Source organism: Megascapheus bottae, chromosome Y (assembly GCF_031878675.1).
Source record: "Megascapheus bottae isolate mThoBot1 chromosome Y, mThoBot2.hap1, whole genome shotgun sequence".
NCBI classification, from domain to species: Eukaryota; Metazoa; Chordata; class Mammalia; order Rodentia; family Geomyidae; genus Megascapheus; species Megascapheus bottae.
In genome coordinates this window covers 2067205-2089326 of record NC_143548.1, presented here as the reverse complement: position 1 = coordinate 2089326, position 22122 = coordinate 2067205, and the positions used below count along the sequence as shown (strand labels likewise).

General features: G+C 34.7%; 2 pseudogenes; one reads left to right on the top strand and one right to left on the bottom strand.

Annotated features, from left to right (window-relative positions):
* Positions 1 to 15174: 15174 nt before the first annotated feature.
* On the bottom strand, positions 15175 to 15934 carry LOC150040206 (ribosome biogenesis protein NSA2 homolog pseudogene; annotated as a pseudogene).
* A 5575-nt stretch (positions 15935 to 21509) lies between these two features.
* Positions 21510 to 21888, top strand: LOC150040205 (CD59 glycoprotein pseudogene; annotated as a pseudogene).
* Positions 21889 to 22122: the final 234 nt, after the last annotated feature.

The following is a 22122-nucleotide window of genomic DNA, read 5'->3' as shown; positions in this document are numbered from 1 at the left end:
TCTGAAACAGAGTTGTATGCCATTCACAATGAGAAGGAATGCAGTTTCTCAATCTTCATGAAAATATTTCTTCAGAACAAAATAATCAGGCAATTTGATAGTTAATATTGTCTCTGCTTACTGCAGCTCAATTTTTGTCACACTCTTCCCTACCCCTGATGTAGATGTTCTCTTAGTCAATATGTCAATATGTACTCACTGTGTCTGGGCTGACATGCTACTTTATATCTGTACAAATGTTCATTGAATTTTTCGGATTTGAGTGTCCTTGGAAGCATAGACTCCATGAGGTCTAAGACATTCTTGGGTTCAAACTTAAGTAAGTATTTGAAAACATATTCAAAGTGCAACCAAGCTTCCTAGGATGTTCTGAAAGGAAGACTGTTCAATGAAGATTGAAAAAATGTCTTTTATGTAATTTGTATGAAACCTTAAACAAAATACATTCATAATGCATTGATAGACATTTTAAACACCATCACATACAGATTATTGTTTTTGTATTTTTAGGAAGTAGAATTTTCTGCAGTAAGTGTGGTCACAAGCGACTTTATATTTATGACAGATAACCCCATTGTTGACATGAAAATGAAGGTCCTCTGTACTGGCTTTGCTGCGAGTTTAAACACATTTTTCTGGAAAGGTTAATTCCCTTTTAAGAAGGAAAATTCACTAGGTCTGAACTTGAGTGAGGATATTTAGAGGGGTTAATTATATATGATCACTCCATAAAAATATCATTTAGGAAATAGAGCATTGAAATATGATTGTGAGTGTTCCTGAAAATCAGTAAAACAAAACAAAACAAATAAAAATCTGTAGAGAACACTATATAATTTATATTGAAAACATGCAGTTTCTAAATGACATTTCCATGTTTGTATTTTCAAATGAGTTCAAAAGATTGCATAAATAGACCAGAAAAATATTTTCACATGTGAACAAGTGAGGCCAAAATTATATACAACCCAAAGACACACAAAACACTATTACACTCAACAGTATTAATCACATGATTTTCTCTAAATAGTAACTAAGGAAATAAACCTCATCTCTATCTGTCTCTGTCTGTGTGTGAATGCGCTTGACCTCATTCTATTCGGGCCTAATGAAATTGAAGATATGATAGGAAATGTGCATAATAACTGATATCCTTGGATGGGAATTACAAAAGGAGAGAATATTTATTTTCACCCCAGATATTAATCCACAGAGCTAATTTGACCAACTAATCTTTGATGAGGAACCCCCAAAAATAGAATGGTGAAAAAACTGCCTCTTCAACAAGTGGTGCTGGAAGAATTGGTTGATCACCTTCAGAAAACAAAAGTTGGATCATTCTTTCTCATCCTGCAACAGGATTAACTCCAAATGCATCAAAGACCTTGAGGTAAAATCAGATACACTGAAACCTCTACAAGAAGAAATAGGAGATAAACTTGGTCTCCTTGTCACAGGTCAAAATTTTCTTAATAAGGACCCAGAAACACAACAAATCAGAGAAAGTCTAAATAAGTGGGACTGCCTTACAATGTAGAGCTTCTGTATAAAAAGGATATAGCTAGCAACTACCAGAAAGCCTACAGAATGGGTGAAGATCTTCACTAAACATACAAGAGATAAAAGCATCATATCTAAAATATATTAACAGCTAAAAACTTGAATCACTCCAAAACTGATCTCCAAAGAAACAGCTATCCCATTAAAAGATGGGCAAAAGAGAATCTTCTCTGAAGAAGAAATAAGAATGGCCTATAGACACATGGAGAATTGCTGAACATCTCTGGCCATAAAGGAAATGCAAATCAAAACAACTCTAACATTACACCTCACTCCAGTTAGAATGGCCATGATCAAAAACTCTGATAACAACAGATTCTGCAAGGGATGTGCCCAGGAGGGATCACTATTACACTGTTTTGGGGAGTACAAACTCGTTCAACCACTATGGAAAATAGTATGGCAGTTCCACAAAAGGCTAAACATAGAACTTTCCTGTGACCCAGAAGTTCCACTATGTACCATTTACCCAATCATCCAGAAAAAAGGACATACACAATGATGTTTTTTGCAGCACTATTTACCATTGCAAAGATATGAAACTAACCCAGATGCCCCTCAGTTGATCAAGAAGATGTGCTATTTAGGGACAATGGAATTCTATGCTACTGTCAGAAAGAATGACATCACACCATTTGTAAGAAAATGGAAAGACTTAGAAAAAATCATATTAAGTGAAGTAAGCCAGACTCAAAGGAACATAGGCTCAGTGGTTTCCCTCTTTGTCATAATCAGTAGAAACCTTGGGCTCTCCTAGCAGAGATTTACTATATAACAAAATCGAGATACATAAAGCCATATAGTATGATGCTAAATGAAAGGACCTCCAGGATATAGAAACTAAAGCCATACAATGAATCATTGTTGTCCTTATTGTACTACGTTATTGCTGCTCCTCTCCTCTCCGGGGCAGCAACACAGGAACGGGGAGGGACACACAGGGCCAGCCTGTAGTCCCCCAGGAGCCGAGCGAGATGGTAAGTGTCGAAGACCCAGCCCTCCCCCAATCACCGGGGAAGAAAAAACCACGCTGAGTCAGAAGCAGTGTTAACCATGAAAGCGCATCAGATCTCTCTGCTGATCTCTGCTGATCTCTGGTTCTCTCTGATGCTCTCCTCCTTTATTGCGTCAGACAATTAGTTATATACTGTTAGGGTAGGAGAAGATGGGAACTGGGAAGCTAGCCAATAGGAGGAGGGCCTCTGTGCTACCACTAAGGGTCTGGGTGGGGCTTTCAGGTAGTGGGCAGGACAGGTGCAGGAAAGCACGGGAGACTTGAGCTGCTGCGAGACCCGCGAAACTGCGGGGGGTTCAATCGAGTCACGTACACAGAGATGCCTTAGGAGAGGTATGCAAAAGACCAAATGCCTAGACAAAGCCCTTTAATTGCAGCTGAGCCAGAATCAGGCTTCAGGGATGGAGGCTAGGCCCCAACACGTTATCTCTCGACTCTTTTGCTGTCCCTTGGTTATCTCATATTTTTATAATATTTCACCTAGTTATCTGATACTGTGTGTGTGTGTGTGTGTGTGTGTGTGTGTGTGTGTGTGTGTGTGTATTTGGCTATTTGCAATGGGATAGGGAAGGGGGAAAACATGATGAGGGTTGGGGAAATAGGGACCAAGACATGAGAAATGGTATCAATGTATGTAAAGCAATGCACCTTCTATTTGGTGAATATAATCTAACCCTTCTATTAATTACAACAAAAATACGTGGAAAAATAATGTACCAACTCCCTGATGAACGTAGCTTTAACCACTCTACACACTTGTCCCAACAATTACTTATAATAAAAGAAAGAAATATAACATCCATTATCAAGAAATCTAATAGCAACAGAAGTTGGTGGGAATGTGGCTAGGAGGGATCACTACTACATTGTTGTTGGGAGTATAACTTTGTTCAACCACAGAATGTAATATGGTGTTTCCTCAAAAGGCTAGACATAGAGCTCCCCCAACCCAGCAATCCCATTCCTTGCCATTTTCTCAATCATACAGAAACTAGGACATTCTAAAGTCACTAACACAATGATGTTCACTACAGCAGTATTTTCCATAGCAAAGATATGGAACCAATCCAGATGCTCCTCAGTAGATGATTGGATCAATGGAATATACACAATGAAATTCTAGGCTGTCATCAGAAAGAATGAGATCACCCCATTTGTAAAGAAATGGAAAGACTTGGAAAGATCATATTAATTGAAGTTAGCCAGACCCAAAGGAACAGAGGTTCAATGGTTTTCCTCATTTTTAATAATTTGTACACACCTAGGGCTCTCCTAGCAGAGGATTACAATAGCACAAAATCTAAATATATAAGGTCATGTGTAATGAGAAGAAATGAAAGGATTTATAGGATAGGAAAACAAGAGCTTTATCTTGTGTTATTGTTTTTCTTAATGTACTATGTTATTTCTCTTCTCTTTTGTTGCCCTTCAGTTAATCTCGTATTGTATTGTGCCTGACTTTGTTACTTGGCTTATTGAATATATGTTCATTTGTTTAATTCAAATAGGAAATGGAAGGGGGAAACAATATGATTGGTTGAGGGGGGAGGTAATTTGAGAAAATAAACATGAAAAGATGTACCAATGTATGAGTAGTAATTCACCTACCATCTGGTGAACATAACTGTAACTCCTCTACACATTGCAATACAGAAAAAGAAAATATGAATACCAAGTTAGATGATGCAAAGCATTTCTCAAATTAAAGATACTCTAGAATTTATGAAGTCCAAAATGTTATCCAAAACAAGTTCAAGAAATATGACAGCTCTCTTTCAGAGATCAAAAATGAATAATTAAGAAACCTAAATTACAGCTAATCTGTATTGAGAAGGGCTTGGAGAAAGAGATTACTGTAATTGGCAATGTACTTAGGAAATCAATTCAGATGATTTCTTAAATATCCAGGACATCCCTGTGCACATACAAGAACCTCATAAATTCCCAAAGAGACTACAGCAGGAAAGGACAAACCAACACAAAATGATAGTTTGTACAGGATCAATTGAGACCACGTAAAGGATCCTCAAAGTGGTTAGGGAGAAGAGAACAATTGGCTACAAAAGAAAACTCTTCAGAATAACCACAGATTTCTCAGTAGGGATTAATTCTAGTAATAAGACTTGGAATGACATATGCCAAGCCCTAAAGAAAACAACCAACCAACAATACTGTACCAGATAAGCTCCAATCATAGCTAATGGAAAAATAAATGCTTTCCCAAACATGGAAACTTAAAATAGAATATACTGACAAATTTCACATTACTGAAAAATCTCAAAGAGTTTTACATTATCAAAAACAACTCAAATATGTTATTGACAGAGAAGTGGTACCTAAACAGAATTCCAGGTAATTATACAATGAGAATTAACAGGACATACGCCCTAATGAGGTGGCCTCTTTGCTCAGTACTTAAGAAAGGATTACTTCTCTGCCGGGGTGGCTCTGTTTTTCTTCTTCAGTTACCCAAAATTACCTTACTCTCTTTTCCTTTCTTGTACACATGTGTGTCTAACCTTTTTTGTAAGGGATTTGGCCAGATTATTTAGTAGACCCAGGTTGGCATCCTTATTCCTAACTCCTCTATGGATTTTGTCAGGAGAACTTCAGAATATTTTCTTTGCAACTATGAATATTGATATTCAAATATCTCCATGCTTCAGTTAACAGAAAAATGCACAATTCAACCAGCTGGGATGGTGAAATGCACATTACTTTGCTCTCTACTATGGAGGGACAAGAAACAATTTTCCCACAGCTTTCTGGGTTGGTTTGTATAGAGTAAGCAGGGAAGTGTAGAAATAAATTGGAAAATAGGCAAACCCCATTACTAATACTCATAGGTTCATCTCAAAATTCCCATTTATTTTAATTTTTTTTTGCCAGTCCTGGGCTTGAGCTTAGGGCCTGAGCACTGTCCTTGGACTTTTCTCAAGGCTAGAGCTCTACCGCTTGAGCCTCAGCACCATTTCTGGCTTTTATCTATGTATGTGGTGCCGAGGAATCGAACCCGGGTCTTCATGCATGCTAGGCAAGCATTTTAACCACTAGGCCAAACTCCCAGCCCTCCCATTTATTTTTATTTGATTAAATAATTTCAAATAAATTTATCATTTAATTTGATTATTTTATTGACTATGATTATTTCAGAAAAATATAATTCACACTACAGAAGCAACTGATACAAGACCACTTCTGTTTATATTTCTAAGCAATTGTTTCCTATTTGGCAGAATATTTTGGTCATCATTTTTAATGTAAGATTCTATTCATCAGTGCAAAAATGTGGAGATTTCCAGTCATTTAGTAATATAATTATTTTTGCTTAACTGTGCTGTGTGGTTCACAGTAAGGCTTATCATGAATGCTACACAGATGGTCTTCACTCAATATGAATTCCAGCCATATAATTCCTCTAATTATTACAATAAGTGGATAGTTCAGATAAAGCGGTCTTACTGAGAAGAAAAATTTACAGCTTGGTCCTATGACTGTTCCTGAAATTTCACTTTACTTTTCAGTTTTCAAATGAAAAAAAAATTTTCAAATTCATAAACCATTTTTTCCCATTTCTGAAGCTATCCATCAGTTACATCCATTACATTTGGGGGATCAGGAAATTGTTTTCTATCCATGTCCATGCTTCTCAAAATTCCTCTGTGTTTCTCAAAAATGATAAATTCATGAAAACAATTCCATGGTAATGTATGTAGTGCTTTTGAATGCAGTAGAGTCACTTCATTACCTTTATGATATAATGATGTAGCGCCTTAGAATTATGAATGGTATTTTTGTGCACAGAATCCAAAATATCAAGCCGTAGAACCCAGTAACCTGTATGTAATGAGTTTAATAAGCCTAGGCTTCCAATTATTATGGAATCTCACAAAAACATTTCCAAATTACCTGTTTATGAATGGGTGTCCAATTCATTTTACAAAGAATTCCATTACAATTCAGAAGCTAATATCTAACATGGAACACAATCCAACACTTCTTGGGAGAGAAGTTTCAATGTCAGTCATGAGTACTAAATGCTCTACTTTTCAAGGAAAACAAAGCATGTAAAAAGCATAGTCTATAGTAAGAAATACACTGTAAAAAAAAGAACATTTTAGTCAATAAAAAAAGGAGAGATGTCAAAACTGGAGTCTATGTTTTTCTTTTCAGGAATGAAATAAAGAATCATTACTGTGCATAATTTTATTCATAATTGTTGAATACCCTAGGTTTGGCCAAGCATCAAGGTAACATGTTTAGTACTATAATTTAGATTCATTTGTTCTTACTTGATTTTAGTAGTAACTACAGTTTCCAAGTATGTAACTATTATAAACAGCAATTTCTCTGTGAACTCTAGGTGTCAATATTGAAGTGTCATCAAACATACACACACACACACACACACACACACTCACACACATGCACATACACACACACAGAGGAAATATTTTCTTTAAAACTTGGAAATAGAAAGCAAAATCCTCAACTGTTGTAAGTCATAGAATTAAATTTGATTATTTATAAATATGAACTTTGGATCACCATATGGACTGATAAATTTGATTTCATATTAAATATTGCTAAATAAACTGAGACAAAAATATTAATTTGCCATATATGTTGGATTATAAATGAGAGACCAATTGCAGCAAATCTATTTTCTGAAGATTTACAATCCTTTTATTTCTCTACAAGCTATCAATAATTTATTTCCTGAACAACTATGTAAAGTCAGTCATTAATACAATTGTGTGTGTGTGTGTGTGTGTGTGTGTGTGTGTGTGATTTGAGGGTTAGCTTGCACACATCTGACAATATGGCTCTGGTTTAATTATGCAACCAAGTTAACTCATTACAAACATGGAATTATGTAGAAATCATTTATTTGGAATGGAAATGTTAATCTTTTAAAGTGCTGTCTAGCTTTTTTATTGTTCAGTAGGGAAAATTTCTACAATAAGAATAAAGGTACATATTTTATTTTCAGGCAACTGATACAAGTCATGACCGAAGCATTAGGTTCTAATCCCTTAATCTACAGTTGATGAGATATTCTAATGGAAACTAAAGTAATTGAAACCACAGAAACCTTGCAGACCAAGCGGGAACACAAAAAACAACAATTGCATTTTAACAATAGTCAATTTGACAAGGAATCTCATTCATTTATCTTACTCATCTGAATTCCAATATTTCACCAATAATGATTACAGGTGAATTCATCAAATTCAAAATTTAATTTTCTAACATCTTAAACTTCCTAAAACATATTGGAAGGCTATCGTTTTTAGCAATATAAATGGTGTGTAAAAGAATCCCAGATCAGCCAAGTATAGAAAAATATATGGGGCAATTTAAAGTTGAAAATAAGTTTAAAACCAGAATACTAAGATTCATGAAAGATTCCTGAGTTAGATGCTCCACTCTACCTTGATCATTTTAGAACTATACCTGTAAATTATCGAACAACATACCTTTTGATCTCCCATCAATGCTGTTCACTTCTCAGACTGTCCACACATATGTGTAACCTTCTCAGGGTGTATGAATTTCTATACCCTGAATGAATTTTAGATGGTATTTTGTATATTCTCAAAAATTTTGAATTTTACTGCAACTGCTGTTCAAAATAGGTCACAGATTTTTGGGTAAGAATCAATAACTCATGCAAATCCTAGGGATTGGTCAGAATCTTGAAGAGTGAGAATAGTTAGATACTTGTAAAAGTCCCAAGCAAGGAATTTATATGAAATTTGTGTAAAACTTGAGTTATCTTTGTATTTTGGAATATGCTACAGGAGTAAAATGTAGACGCCATTTGATATTGAAAGACAAAACTCATTGAAATGAAAAGAATAGGATGTTTTTTTTTCTCCACAGAAAAACTGAAGCATTTTTCTATTTCATTACCAGAGTTTCCTCCTTTCTGGTTTACCTTGAAAAATGAAATGGGTGAATCATTATAAATAAAAACACATCATTGTAAATAAAAACACATCTGGGTTCCTTTAAGAATTCACTTTGAGCAACATATTTTCCAATGAAATTGGTGAGGATTGATATTGTAAACAAAAATCCACTTATTTCTTTGAGAGTCACAATATATTGATTACTTTAACTCATAACAAGAGCAGAAAAAGTGTTTTGCCTGGTGAATCATTTGTGTAAAAAATAATAACACTTATTTATTTGTAAGAAAAGGAAAGTAACACATATAGGTTACTTCCTAATTCTAGTAAATAGCTTCATTACCAGTTGTAGATACACTTTCAATTTTAGAATAGCATAATGGCAGCTACTATTAGAAATAATTAATATTATCTTGAACTTCCATTCCAAGGAACTTTGTTAACTGTGTGGACAGCTTCTCAGAAATTATACTTGGATACTGTCACACTGGAAATATTCCAGATAAAGTGAACATGTGAAATTGGACTACAGTGAAAAGAACCCTTAATTTTAATAATTGCTATTAAAATTCTTCAAAGTTTATGCAGTTAAACTCATAAGGTTCATCATCATACAGTTGACATTTTCTGAAGTATCTTAGAAAATCTTCACTGATGTACAATGCATCACAAGAATAGTAAAGACATGAGACTAGCAGTTTGTAATGAGTAGAATATACATAATTTCCATATTACTATTCAGTTACATTCTAGTAAGGTTCAATTAACCTTTGATTAATGACAGGCAAACTATATAGGAGGTTCAAATTTCAGAGCAACAGAGTTGGTTTTGAAACTCAAAGTAGTGAAAAATGTAAATTACTATTTGGCACAACATCTAGAAAATGACTGCATATGCCACCAGTAGAAATTCTCTAAAAAATGAGAAAAAATATGTTGACATGGTTGTAATTGTAATGCTGGCTACCACTCAATTATAAGAGACAATTTTTTGTGATGTCAAATTATTCATTGTAAGGCAAGTGGCAGATGGTATCAAGTGAAAGTACTGCAGAGTTACTGTATATTTTTTGCCTTTGTTTTATTAAATACCTCATTGAAGTATGAAGCCCATTCTCAGCACACTTACCATAAAATAAGAGATAATTTTTTAAAAATATTAATTCAGTATTCTCCTAAATGTTCACAGGTGCTCCCCTCAGTTTACAGGCACTCCATTACCTTTTTCTGTTCATTATAAGGATAAGTATGATTCAAAATGTGCTAGAAACTGAATACCCCAGAATACTCATGGAGTTTTTCTAGAGAAGAAATGTGGCAAAAATATGATGTCTGTCTATTCTGAATTCAGTTTACAATTGAGTTAATCAGTCTTGTGATTTCAGGGCTGACCACAAAAGAAAATATGTGGAAATATCAATTGTTCTCATATACAGATTTGACATAAGGAGGAGTACTTCTGTGAGCAGTCATTTTTTTTATTGTAGTGCAAGCTCATTTATTTATTGAAAAGCATACTTATAAGTTTTACTGTCATATAAAGATAAAATTCCATTTCTTACACTACTAATTATTCTGTTTTTATATTCTTCATATCATATATATTTTTCACACAACTCAATATCATGAAATATGAAATGCATGTACATATTTACTTTATATAAGTCTTTTTAAATTCATCTCAAAGACTCTCATGAAGTACTTACATAAAAATTTAGACAAGATTCATTATTGAAGAACTTACAATATACTTCATATGGTTAAATTTCATTAAATAATTCTCATAATCGAGCCATCAGCTCTAATGGACCATGCTATTTACTAGTACTTGGTGGCATTCCATATTCACTTTAAAAACCATTCCAATAAGTTGGGGAATAGTGGCTCACTCCTACAATCCTAGATCTGAAGAGTGCTGAAAACTGAAGATTATGGAATAAAGCTAGCCTGTGTAGGAATAACATTCACTGGACTTCTTTCTTCAATTTAGCATAAGAAAACTGTAAAGGGCTCTGTGTCTCCAGTGATACGGCCGTAGACTTGGACTGAGATCTTTAAGTACATGGACCATGACAAGAACTGAAGCCAAAAAGGATGAAAAACAGGAAAAAATTCTGTGTACTCAGTGGATAAAAGCTGAAAAAAAACATTATATCCAATAATATTCTCAAATCCAGTTGAGCAACAGACAAAGAAAAGGACTGCCTTTGATGATGGTGATTTTTAGTAGCCATTATGAATCCATAAAAATACCATTTTACTCATCACAGTGTGATGGGTAAAAACTGGCATTTTTGAGGGGATATTTTATGGTTATTTAGGAAATGAAGTCCATGTGCATTTGTCATCTTACTTTTACTAATTTCTTTATTGTCAAGATAATATATAGAGAGTTACAGTTACATTAGCCAGGCTAAGTTCATTACTTCTCACACATTGAAACATCTCGTGTTTTTGTCCCTGTTTTCCTCCCCCATCTGCTTTCAATCAGCTTTCCCCACATCTCCTTTATTATTTCAAATGAATAAACATATATAAAATATACCTGGTTATAAAGTCAGATACAATAACCACCTGAAATTAACCGTAAGGGCACAAAAAAGGAGAAGAGAAATCACATAGTACATTAATATATAACCTTTTATACGTAGGTTTTGAGCTATTGTAATCCTCTACGAGAAGGGTTCTAGATGTGTACTAATTATTAGAAATGAGGGTAATCATGGAATGTATTTTCCTTGGTGTCTTTCTTAAAATGTGACTGATGGAGTCACATTCTTTATTGTTTTTCATGAAGGAATGAAACTTGGACTCAGGATGTTCCAAGCATTCTACCAAATAAGAAATATATATTTAGTTGAGCTTCAAGAAGAGATTAACTTTATGTATTTAAGAGAAAAAAACACCCATAATATATACCATCTTATGGCACTTGCAGCAAAAGAAACTTTGAAAATGAACATAAAAAGAACAGGCTGTCTGGAGTGGAGAGAAAAAAATGTGATTTTTAACTTGTAATTTTAGTTCATTGTAAACTGAAAGTCTTCATATTTAATAATGAATAAATTTACTTTCCCATTACTGAACAGGAATAGTACTTATTAAAACATTTTACATGTTATGTCTCTAGGTAAAAATACAGTATTTTAATCCTAGTTAAACTATAAAAGAAATTTATATCCAACTATTTAGGTTCATCCCTTTTCCTCAGAGGAAAGAAACTGCCATGTATTTTCAGGTGACCTTACATGCTTTTCTATCCATGTGATATTTTCCAATAGAAACAAAGTATATCACATCAAGAGTAGGTTATAGGCCTCAATGGCCCACACTGATCTGAATTGTATGTTGGCAGGTTTACTTAGGTCATACAAGTTGTGATATTTTTTCTGAGTTGACCTCAAGGAGATAGGTAGTGAGCATTGAAGGGCAAGTATTCAGTTTGGTTGCAATATCAGGGTGTTTCTGTGAAATAGAGTTTCAAATACACAAAATTATCATCAGAATTTATTTTAGATTTAGGGAATTATTTGTGCTCAAATCCCAATTATTAATGTATCATAGATGAATGCCTACTGAACCTAGAGAAAATAGAGTATGTGAAAAGGATCCCATGGATATGTCTTCCCATATTTATGTCTTCCTTAAAAATGCAAAGGAGATTGTGTCTGCCCCAGAAATTCTGGAGTTGACTATAGTAATGGCAGAAAAAGAGAAAGAGAAGTTAAGTCCCCAGATTCTACAAACTTTCAAATACTATGTAATTTTTGATGAAATGAAAGTAGCTACTATAAATCATGCTTAAGTGTAGAAAGGAGATATATGTGATCTTCCTTTTTTCACACTATGTATCCATTTTCTGAAATGGAGACATTTCTGTTACAATAACCAATCATAAGAAAATCTAGTATATGTCCTAACTTATTACTTTAAATATGATTACTTTTGTCTTTCCTTTGAAGACTAGCCAAATAGAGAAGAAAAGAAAACATGAACAATACTTTGAATTATAGGTCCTCCGATAGAAATCACTGTCCAAAAAAATCTTATTTGTGCTCTGCAATGCTGACATTTATTTATTTTATTTATTTATTTATTTTTGCCAGTCCTGGGCTTGAGCTCAGGGCCTGTGCACTGTCCTTGGACTTTCTCAAGGCTAGAGCTCTACCACTTGAGCCTCAGCACCACTTCTGGCTTTTTTCTATGTATGTGGTACTGAGGAATCGAACCCGAGTCTCATGCATGCTAGGCAAGCACTTTAACCATTAGGCCAAACTCCCGGCCCTGTGACATTTATTTATACACTGCAGTTTTCTAAGAATCCAATGTACACAGCTAAGAATTAAAAAAAAAATCTCTCATTTGCCCTTTCTGTCTGGACATATTCACCACTATTTTACTCATGTTTTCCACTACTTAAAAACAATATATGAGTTGCTTCATACACTTAAAAAATTGTGATACACCACGATTTTCAGCAACATATTACCTTTTTTTCATTTCATCAGATGATATGGAAAGCAGGATGACCTGATCTTGTGAGTTTTATCATATGGGCACTGCAAAAACCTTTCAGGATACACAGAATCTTTTGGAAAAGAAAGGATTCTAATGAAATAGTAAATATATTTGGGCAAAAACAAACCTTTAACTACTATTGCATGTTAAACTTCTGCCTTACTTGAGAGTCCCTATAATGGCAAGCATCAAACAAGGACAAAGAATAGCACTAGACAAATTCAGCAGGATAAAAAACAGTAGTAGACAAATTCATTTCTGTGGTACATTCATTTCTTATTAGGTAATTAACAGTTCAATATTGAAATTTATGTCATCAAGTTTCACATTTCACTTGCTTATTCACTTTCTATGAACACATACTAAATTAACATTCATTACCAGAAATTTTAAATATGAGATGCTATTAGTGTGAAACGTACTTTCTTTTGTGAGCTCTTGACAATGTACATTATACATTTCAGCAAGAGGAAAAAAAATAAATATACAAACTAAAGTGGTTTATGTAAAATGGAAACATATATCTTCTTCCATTTTGTCAGGCAGATTAGTTTCCATAAGTTCTATGGGGAAAATTATCTTAGTAGAATTATGACTAACTACTTCAAAACCAGATGTTAGGTACATTTTCATTTCACTAATCAGAAAACCAGATAGGACTGAGTAACTTTCTCAAGTTATAGGTTTCATAAGTATTCATATTTTTGGCCACCCCAGGCATTGATTTCAGTTGCTGGACATTGCAACTGAGAGCCTTTCAAGGACCCGAGTTCATAAATTTGAACCAAACCCTTCTGGTTTGTCTAGGTATATGGAATCAAGCGATAGAAGCTGAGCTCTGTGCATGCATTGCTATCACTGTATGACAAGGCCCCACACCTGGCCCCATTACACATCCTTAAATTCATTTTATTTAGCTATTTTAATATATATTAGAAAGTCCTTTTCAGGAGGTAATATTAGAAATGCAGTATATCTAAGTTCTGCACAGACTTCACAGGTAAAATGAGATGACCCTTACCTGTGTTATTTATGGTAAAAGGGATTACCTTAAAATATTAAATATATGGAAGTAAAATTGAAACATGTCCCACATGATTACTAAAACAAATTTGATGTTTATCTCAAAACATGGCTTCACTTGAAGAGTTCCTTCAATTGTCAATTAAAGTGGTTCAGGAACATTTTATATTCATGTTGACCTCACCGTTATTCTAACTCAGTAGAAAATTTCAGCATAATATGTCTTTTGCTTATGAATCAGAACCAGAATATAGTATGAGGAGTTTGCTTTGACCCACATAATCAGGTCAGAGAAAATTAAAATGGATGGAAATTGGTACTTTCTGAAGTTTGAAGAAGTAATGGATTCTGGTTCATTTGTCCATTGTACACGGGTGGCTACTTTCAGAAAACTCTGGGAACTACCTGTTGAAAAATTAGGGACTGAAAGGTAAAAGCCAAATCAGGAGAGAAATATCAAGGGCTATCCATGTGCCAAGCAGTTATCATGCACAGCTTGGAGAGGGAAGAGGGCAAAGAGAGGAAGGGGCTGTTAGAGGTCTTTGTGAGCTCACTGGACTCACCAAGGAAGGCGAGGACGCTTCTTCGCCGCTAAGGCAGAAGACACAGAAGGAGGCTTTCCTCTAGGAACCTTTCCTTCTCTGTTTTGCCGCCTCTGCACCGGGTCACCGTGATTGCGATGCAGCTCCCCACCTTCACTTCTGGTGCGGAAGTTCGGCCCTCTCCTGCATAAATCCGTGGACAGACTCATTTTCACTGGGAAGGTGGAAGACAAGGTCCTTCTTCATTTGACTCTCCGTTCTTGGGAACAATTTAGTAGACATGTGCCAGAATGCAGTGGAAGAATGCTGTGAGGGTTTTCACATAATGTACAACTCCACTACATCCATTCTTTCTTTCTTTCTTTTTGCTTTTTCAATCATTCAACTTTATTAACATATAAGCTCTTAACGGTCCTCTAAATAAATATCAGTTCATAAAAATAGGCCAGTTTTTTTTTCTTTACAAATTAGTGACTAGTTTTCTTGATTTCAGATAAGTAAGGCTCTTTGATAGTACTCAGAAACAACACAGTGAAGGTGGTTTTCCTAATTCGTGAGTAGTTTTTAAAAATTGTAAGGAGTTATTTGTATGAAATGTCTGTCAAACCAGTAAGACTGTATTTATACATCCATCATTTCAGGATTGTTGGTAAACTGGGCATATTTTCCCTAAATAACCTTGCCTTCTTATGTCACTAAGACCAGCTCACTCACAATCACTTCAATGACTGTCCCTTTTGGGACAAAGTTGTAAAAAGTGAAGATGAGGGATTCTTTTTTACACCAAGGATCAGAAGGCAAAAGGTGGCTTCTCAGCTCAGGATGTTTTACGTGGGCCTTTTTGAAATGTAAGCCCATTGATCTGATGAACCTCTCATATTTAGGGAGCTTTATTGTAAAGGCATTCCCAACAAAGCCTTCTTTCTTCTCTTCCTAATACTAATAACTTATAATACTTCTTTCTGTTTCTCCCTGGGCACGAACTTTGGGCAGAGGAACTTTCCTCCTTCTCTTTCCCACCTTCTCTTTAGTTTTTGTTAAATCATGTTGGTCAGTACTTTTGCTTCTGACTGTCCTCTGTCAAACAGATAGGCAGGTACTGCTCCCTGAGGAGTCTTCTCAGTGTCTTTATGTTTGGTGTTTCTCTCTCCTGCATCTTGATGGTCTTTTTCATTTCTATTTTCTCAGCATGGCATTGTTTGTTGTAGAGCTTAGAGCTTAGCCTTCAGACCAATCTTTTTTTTTTTTTGCCTTCTTTGATCGTTCATGAACCTTTCTGTTCTCTTTCTGTTTTTTTCATGGTAATCCAAACCATATCCATGGAGTTTACAGTGTAATTCAATATAATCATTTTGTGGCATGGAGAAAGCTGCCGATGCCGCCTCGGGAGAGAAAAGACTGTCAAGTCCGGGGTCTCAGATACCCAGGAGTAGCCCCTATTCAATCCAAGACCAGAAAGAGCGACCTTTTATTTGCATCCATTACTTCTAATTATATCCAACCATTACTTCTAATTGCTTCAACCCACTCCTCTCTCTGCTTTCTTTACACACATGTGGTTAGTGATTCAATGCTTAGTCATATTTTCTTCTCTTGTTTTAAAAGCAGGATATTTAGGGAAACATGGAAATTATATATATTTCAGGAAATTTGTGTGTGAATCCATTGATTACTAGTAAATTCATCTAGATCCTGGAAAGTGCCAACTGAACAATGATGTTAATGCAAGGCCAATACCAATTTTATCCTGAAAGATTCAGTCTGGATAAGTTTTCATTTTATTTGAAGATAAACTTTTCATGTAAAAAGTACAGTAAAACATGGTTTTTCTTTGTGCATATTTCCCTAACATTCAGATGTATCATCCTAAAACATATGTTGGAATCAATGACACATCACGTAAAGTAATAGGAAAACTGATTAGGATTTTTCAGTACGATTCTATAATATGAGTATGAGAAAGAGAATATGACACAATGATTAAATTCAGACAATTTCACATGTATTCATGTATATATTCATAGCTCATTTTAAGAATTACTAACCATTGTGTTACTGATAATGGAAAAGTATATGGTGAGGTATCATTTCAATTGTGGAAAATGATGTGAACAATGAAAATTAATTATTCAAAATATTCTCCAAACATGAAACAACTGCTTAGAAATATGTACAAAGAGTCTACGGCCATACCACCTAAGCAGGGTCGGGCATGGTTAGTACTTGGATGGGAGAAATATGTATGAAGAGTTACCCTGTATAAGTTATTTTTGTAGTGTAATTATATTTTCTAAATCACATCAAATAAAATCAGTAAAATGATAACATCTAATAAAGTGAGAAATTTCTTTCAAATTCTTTTAGTTAAATAAAAGGAAATGGGAATTGTGCAACACATCTGTAATATTGGGTCTAGGTTTAGCCTACTTTTAATTTCTACATTTATGTGTTTCCTGTATGCAAACTAATCCAGAAAGCTGTGGGGAAAATATGTATCTTGTACCCCAATAAGCAGCAAAATCATTAGGATTTCAACATCTCTGCTGGCTAACTTTTGTGTTTTTTGTATTAACTGAATCATTGAAACCTTTCAGTAACAATATTTATAGTTGTAAATAATATATTTTGAACTACTTCTAACAAAATTGTATTGGAATGAGGATTAAGGATGTCTACCAATTTGATAACCTGGACAAATCACTTAGTCAAACAAATTAGACACATATGTATAAAAGGGCCACATAAGAAAAGAAGGAACCTTTCCTTCACTAAAGTCAGCTTCTGTGAAGAATGATCACGACTTGTTTGTGTCTGTTCTGCCTGTGTTCATGCTTTCTTTGGCACACCCATGGTCAATGATTCAATGCTTAGTCATCTTTTCTTCTCTTCAATTTTCAAAGCATAATATCTAGGAAAATATGGAAATTCGATGAGATTACTGTGAGAATAAAAATAAAGCTCATTCCTTCTTTAGAGTACCAGGATTTCATGCCATGCTTTACTTTGGTCATTAAAAATCATCCTTCTTGAAACTAATTGGAAGATAGTCAAACTCATAATATGATGCAATCTTCTTTACTGAAATTCATAACACTCTGCTACAATCTAGAAGATTTTTTCTTTGGAAGCAATTTCTTTTTTCTACCAACTAGTAATCTGACCCAACCAACAGCTCCCATTACACTTCCTTAGGCAACATTAATTTCCTTTCTTCCATTGTTTTACCAACAGCTGTTATATGAGTTACAGTTGTAAGAAACACAGTCTATTTTAAATGTTATATTTGTCATCATGAAATAGTTTGTCCTGATAGAGTAGGCCTAATATCATTTTAAGTGGTACACAGTCAACATCAACATCAATGAAATCAATGTAGTCTATTTGACAGGAAAAATGATACTGACATGTAATATCTTGATCTGAATGCGTGCTACACATTGTATTCTTTCTTGGGTTTTTTCCTTTGCATATTCCCTTATTTTTGGGGGGTGAGGATAAAGTTTCTTTTTTCTTGCCAGGATAATGTATATAGAGATTACAATTGCATTAATCACATAGTGGGTATAATAGTTTTTGAATATTGATAACCCCTTCTCATTGTTTTCTCCCCAGATCCTTCACACAGCATCTTCTAATCATCTTGATTACTTTCTTTTTCTTCCGTAATTCAAATAAACAAACAAATCTATAAACACTATACCAGGAACCCAAGATTAATCCTGTGGGAGAAAAGGAGAAAAGAATAACTGCACAAGTTTATTGATTACAATGGCCACAAAGATAACCTCTTATTTCCACATTCTAGAGTTCATTTCTATTAGATTCAGCCCATGTGAATTTTGTACATAGGTTTTGAGCTACTGTAATCCTCTGTTAGGAGAGTCTTAGATGTATACTAATTATTTCAAATCAGGTAACGCATAGAGCCTAGTTTCCTTTGGGTATTTAATATTATTTTTCTAAGACTTTCCATTTCCATAGATTTACATTGTGTATAAGTTCCACATCTTCTTGATCAATTCATGTGCTGAGCAGCATCTGGGTTTCTTCCATACCTGAACTATAGTAAATAATGCTGCAATGAAGTTCATTTGGCTAGTATGATTCTTATCTTTAGCTCTATTGATGAAATGTATTACATTGATTTGTGAATGTGGGATGAAGCCTATTTGATCAGAGTGTACAATTCTTTAAATCTGTTTCTGGATTCTGTTGGCTAATATTGTATTGAGGAATTTTTCATCTGTGGTCATTTTGTTGTGATTGTTCCCGTGAGGTCTCTAATCTTCTTTATTTGAGTCTCCCCTCTCCTTCTTTTGATTAATCTTGCCAGGGGTCTGTCTATTTTGTTGACTCTTTCAAAGAACCATCTTTTTGTTTTATTAATTTTGTGTATAGTGGATCTTATTTCAATCCCTGATATTTCTGATTTTATTTTTGTTATTTCTGTCCCTCTAGTTGTTTAAGAATTAACTTTTGCTTGCTCCTCTAGGTGTTTCAGTTTCTTTTTTAGGTTATTTACATGCTCTTCTGTCTTTTAATATGTTCTCCTAGTGCAATAAATTTGCCCCCTTAGAACTGCATTTGCTGTGTCCCATTAGTTCCTTTGTGAAGTCTCTTGATTTTCATTACATTCAGAAAGTTTTGAATTTCTTCTTTGATCTGAGCTGTCACATAAGAGTTATTTGGAATTTTGTTATTAAGCTGCCAAGTGTTTGAATGTTTTTGACTTTTATTGGATTGTTCAGAACTAGTGTGACTGCACTCTGATCAGATAGAATTCATGGGATTAGATCAGTCCCATTGGATCTGCTTAAGTTCTCTGCATGAACTATTATATGATCTATTTTGGAGTGTTTTCCATGTGCTACTGAGAAAAATGTATAAAGTTTCACCATTGGATGGAAGGCTGTGTATAACTGTTAAGCCCAGCGGGGCTATGGTGTCATTTGGGTATGTTTGTTTAAGCTCTGTTGCATTGACCTGTCATTAGGTGAGAGTGGCGTGTTGAAATCTCCCACTATGATTCTGTTTGAGTCTACCTTGTTCTGTATTTGCTTCATGAATTTGGATGATCCCGTGTTGTGAGAGTAAATGTTTATAACTGTAATAATGTGGGTATGAGTTGTACCCTTTACTAATATGTATCTTTATGTACTGATTTTATTGAGAAGTTAATTTTTTCTGAGATTAAGATTGCAACTCTTGGTTTTATGCAGTGTGCATTGGAATATAAAATTTGTTTCATCCTTTCACATGGAGTCTGTTTCTTTCTTTGGCAGTGAGGTGGGTCTCTTGAAGGCAACATATGGATGGGTCTTTTTTTAATCCAGTCTGCTGCCCTGTGCTTTTGATTGGATTGGTCAGCCCATTCACATTTAGGGACATTATGGAAAAGTGGTCAGTATCCTTGGTTATTATTTAATTTTACTTCTGAGTTTCTTTCTCTCTTTTTTCCCCCTTTTGTATTTAGTGATTTATAGGTAATTGCTTCTTGATGGGGGTTCGAGCTGTTCTGCAATTTGTTCTTGATTATTTAGTATTTTTTGTAATTCTGGTTTAATGTGCATGTATTCATATAGCTTCTCTTTGGAATGAAATATTCTTGTTTCACCCTCAAATGTAAAAGCTAGTTTTCCTGGATATATCAGTCTGGTTGGCAGTTGTTTGTCTTTAGGACATGAATGATGTTTTTCCAAACTTTTCTTGAGTTTGCATGGAGAGGTCTCTCCTACAAAAAGAGAGAATCAGGTAATCCCACTAGCCAACTATCTTCTCTCCATGCAAATTAACATTTTTAATCATTTCATTTTTAATTTTTAAAAATCCTCATTTTGTGGCAATGTATAGAAGAGCTAAAGTTCCATTCCTACATATTATCCTGAGTTTATCACAGTTATCCTCTTTGCCCTGTCTACTTGGTCATATTGTCTGGTTTTTCCTATTCCATTTCTGATGTAAATAAACAAATGGATGACTATACAATACATTATTTACAAAGTCAAATTCACAAAAAATTGGGAAACCATGGAGCCTGTGTTTCTTTGGGTCTGCACTTAGCAAGACTACCCCTATCTTTACAAATGGTTAAATTATGAAGTTATTTTATCTAGTGGCAGTGCTGAATTCCATTTCCTATAAATACCTCATCCTCTTGATCAATTTACCTAGTGAAGTAATCCTTGGTTGGTTGTATATCTTAGGTATATAAATAAATACAGTGAATCTGGTTGTGCTGGTAGCTTCATATGTCTTTACTTATGGATATTTGGAAAATATGAAAGAGTGATATTGCTGGGTCAAAGGGGAGCTTTATGTTTAGTCTTGGAAAAATCGCCAAACTGTTTTCCCAGTGTCTGAATATGTTTCCTTTCCTACTAACATTGTAACAGCAATTCCTACTGGCCACCTCCCTGCCAGCATCTATAGATATTACATATTTTGATAATGGCCATTCAAGATGGAGTGAGTTGAATTCTCAAAAATGTTTCAGTTTGCATTTCTTTTATATTGAAGAGGAGTGTAGAGAGTTGAAATCCTAGTCTCAATTATGACTTTAGTAGACTTTTTAACTTTAAGTATAATGGTAGTTTTGGTTTGAATTCTGTGTCTTTTATTACGCTGAACCTTATTCCATGAATTCCTAGATTCTCCCAAACCGATATTAGAAAGCTCTGTGGGGTATTATAAAATACTTTTTTTGTATCAACTAAGATGATCATGAGCTTCTTGTCCTTCATCCTGGTGATGTGATTACTTTCATTAACTGACATTGGCCACTTAAGCCAGCGATACATTGTAGTAATGAGTCTGGTTTGAAAATAATATAATTTTTTGATGTAGATATTGATCAGCCTGGATTTTGGTTCCTCAAAAAAATGGTGAAGGTGAGAGGTGTGGGCACATTGTTCAGCTCAGACTATGTCAACAGACACAATGAGAAGTACCGGAGAATTCAGACTTCTCGGGTTCCTGCTTATCATGGTGTCCTTCTCATATTCAGATTATAGACTCATCTGTTACCACTGTATTAACCCAGTTAACGGACCGCAGATCCATCTCGACCTGTGTATCTAACCTCGATGTATGTTTCATTGCAAAATCTGGATCCCGAATCCATCACCAGTGTTGGGCAATGAGGGATTGTAAGTTCAAATTCATTTCCAAACCACTAGGAGAGGCTGAGCTCCAATACGGTTGCTGCCAGAAAGACATTTGTAACTACAGACTTTCTGGAGCACCAGTAGCCTTATCAGGGAAGCTGGTGTTGCTGGCAATCCGATTTCTGGCAGCAATTTGGGACCTGTGTCTGTAATGCCAGACCAGAGTATATCTCCTAAGCTCCTGCACTTTCCTATCTCCATATTTTCTTATTTCTTTTGCTACTGCACACCAAAGCCTTTATTGTATTTTAAGTGGATATTGTTGAAAAATAATAAAATTATCTTGAACATCTTCGACAAGAGAAAAGGATCAGAGAGACTAGAGAGTCCCTGTGCTGTATTCAGGAAAAACTCCCCAAGAGAGAGTGAATATATATAGGAGTAAC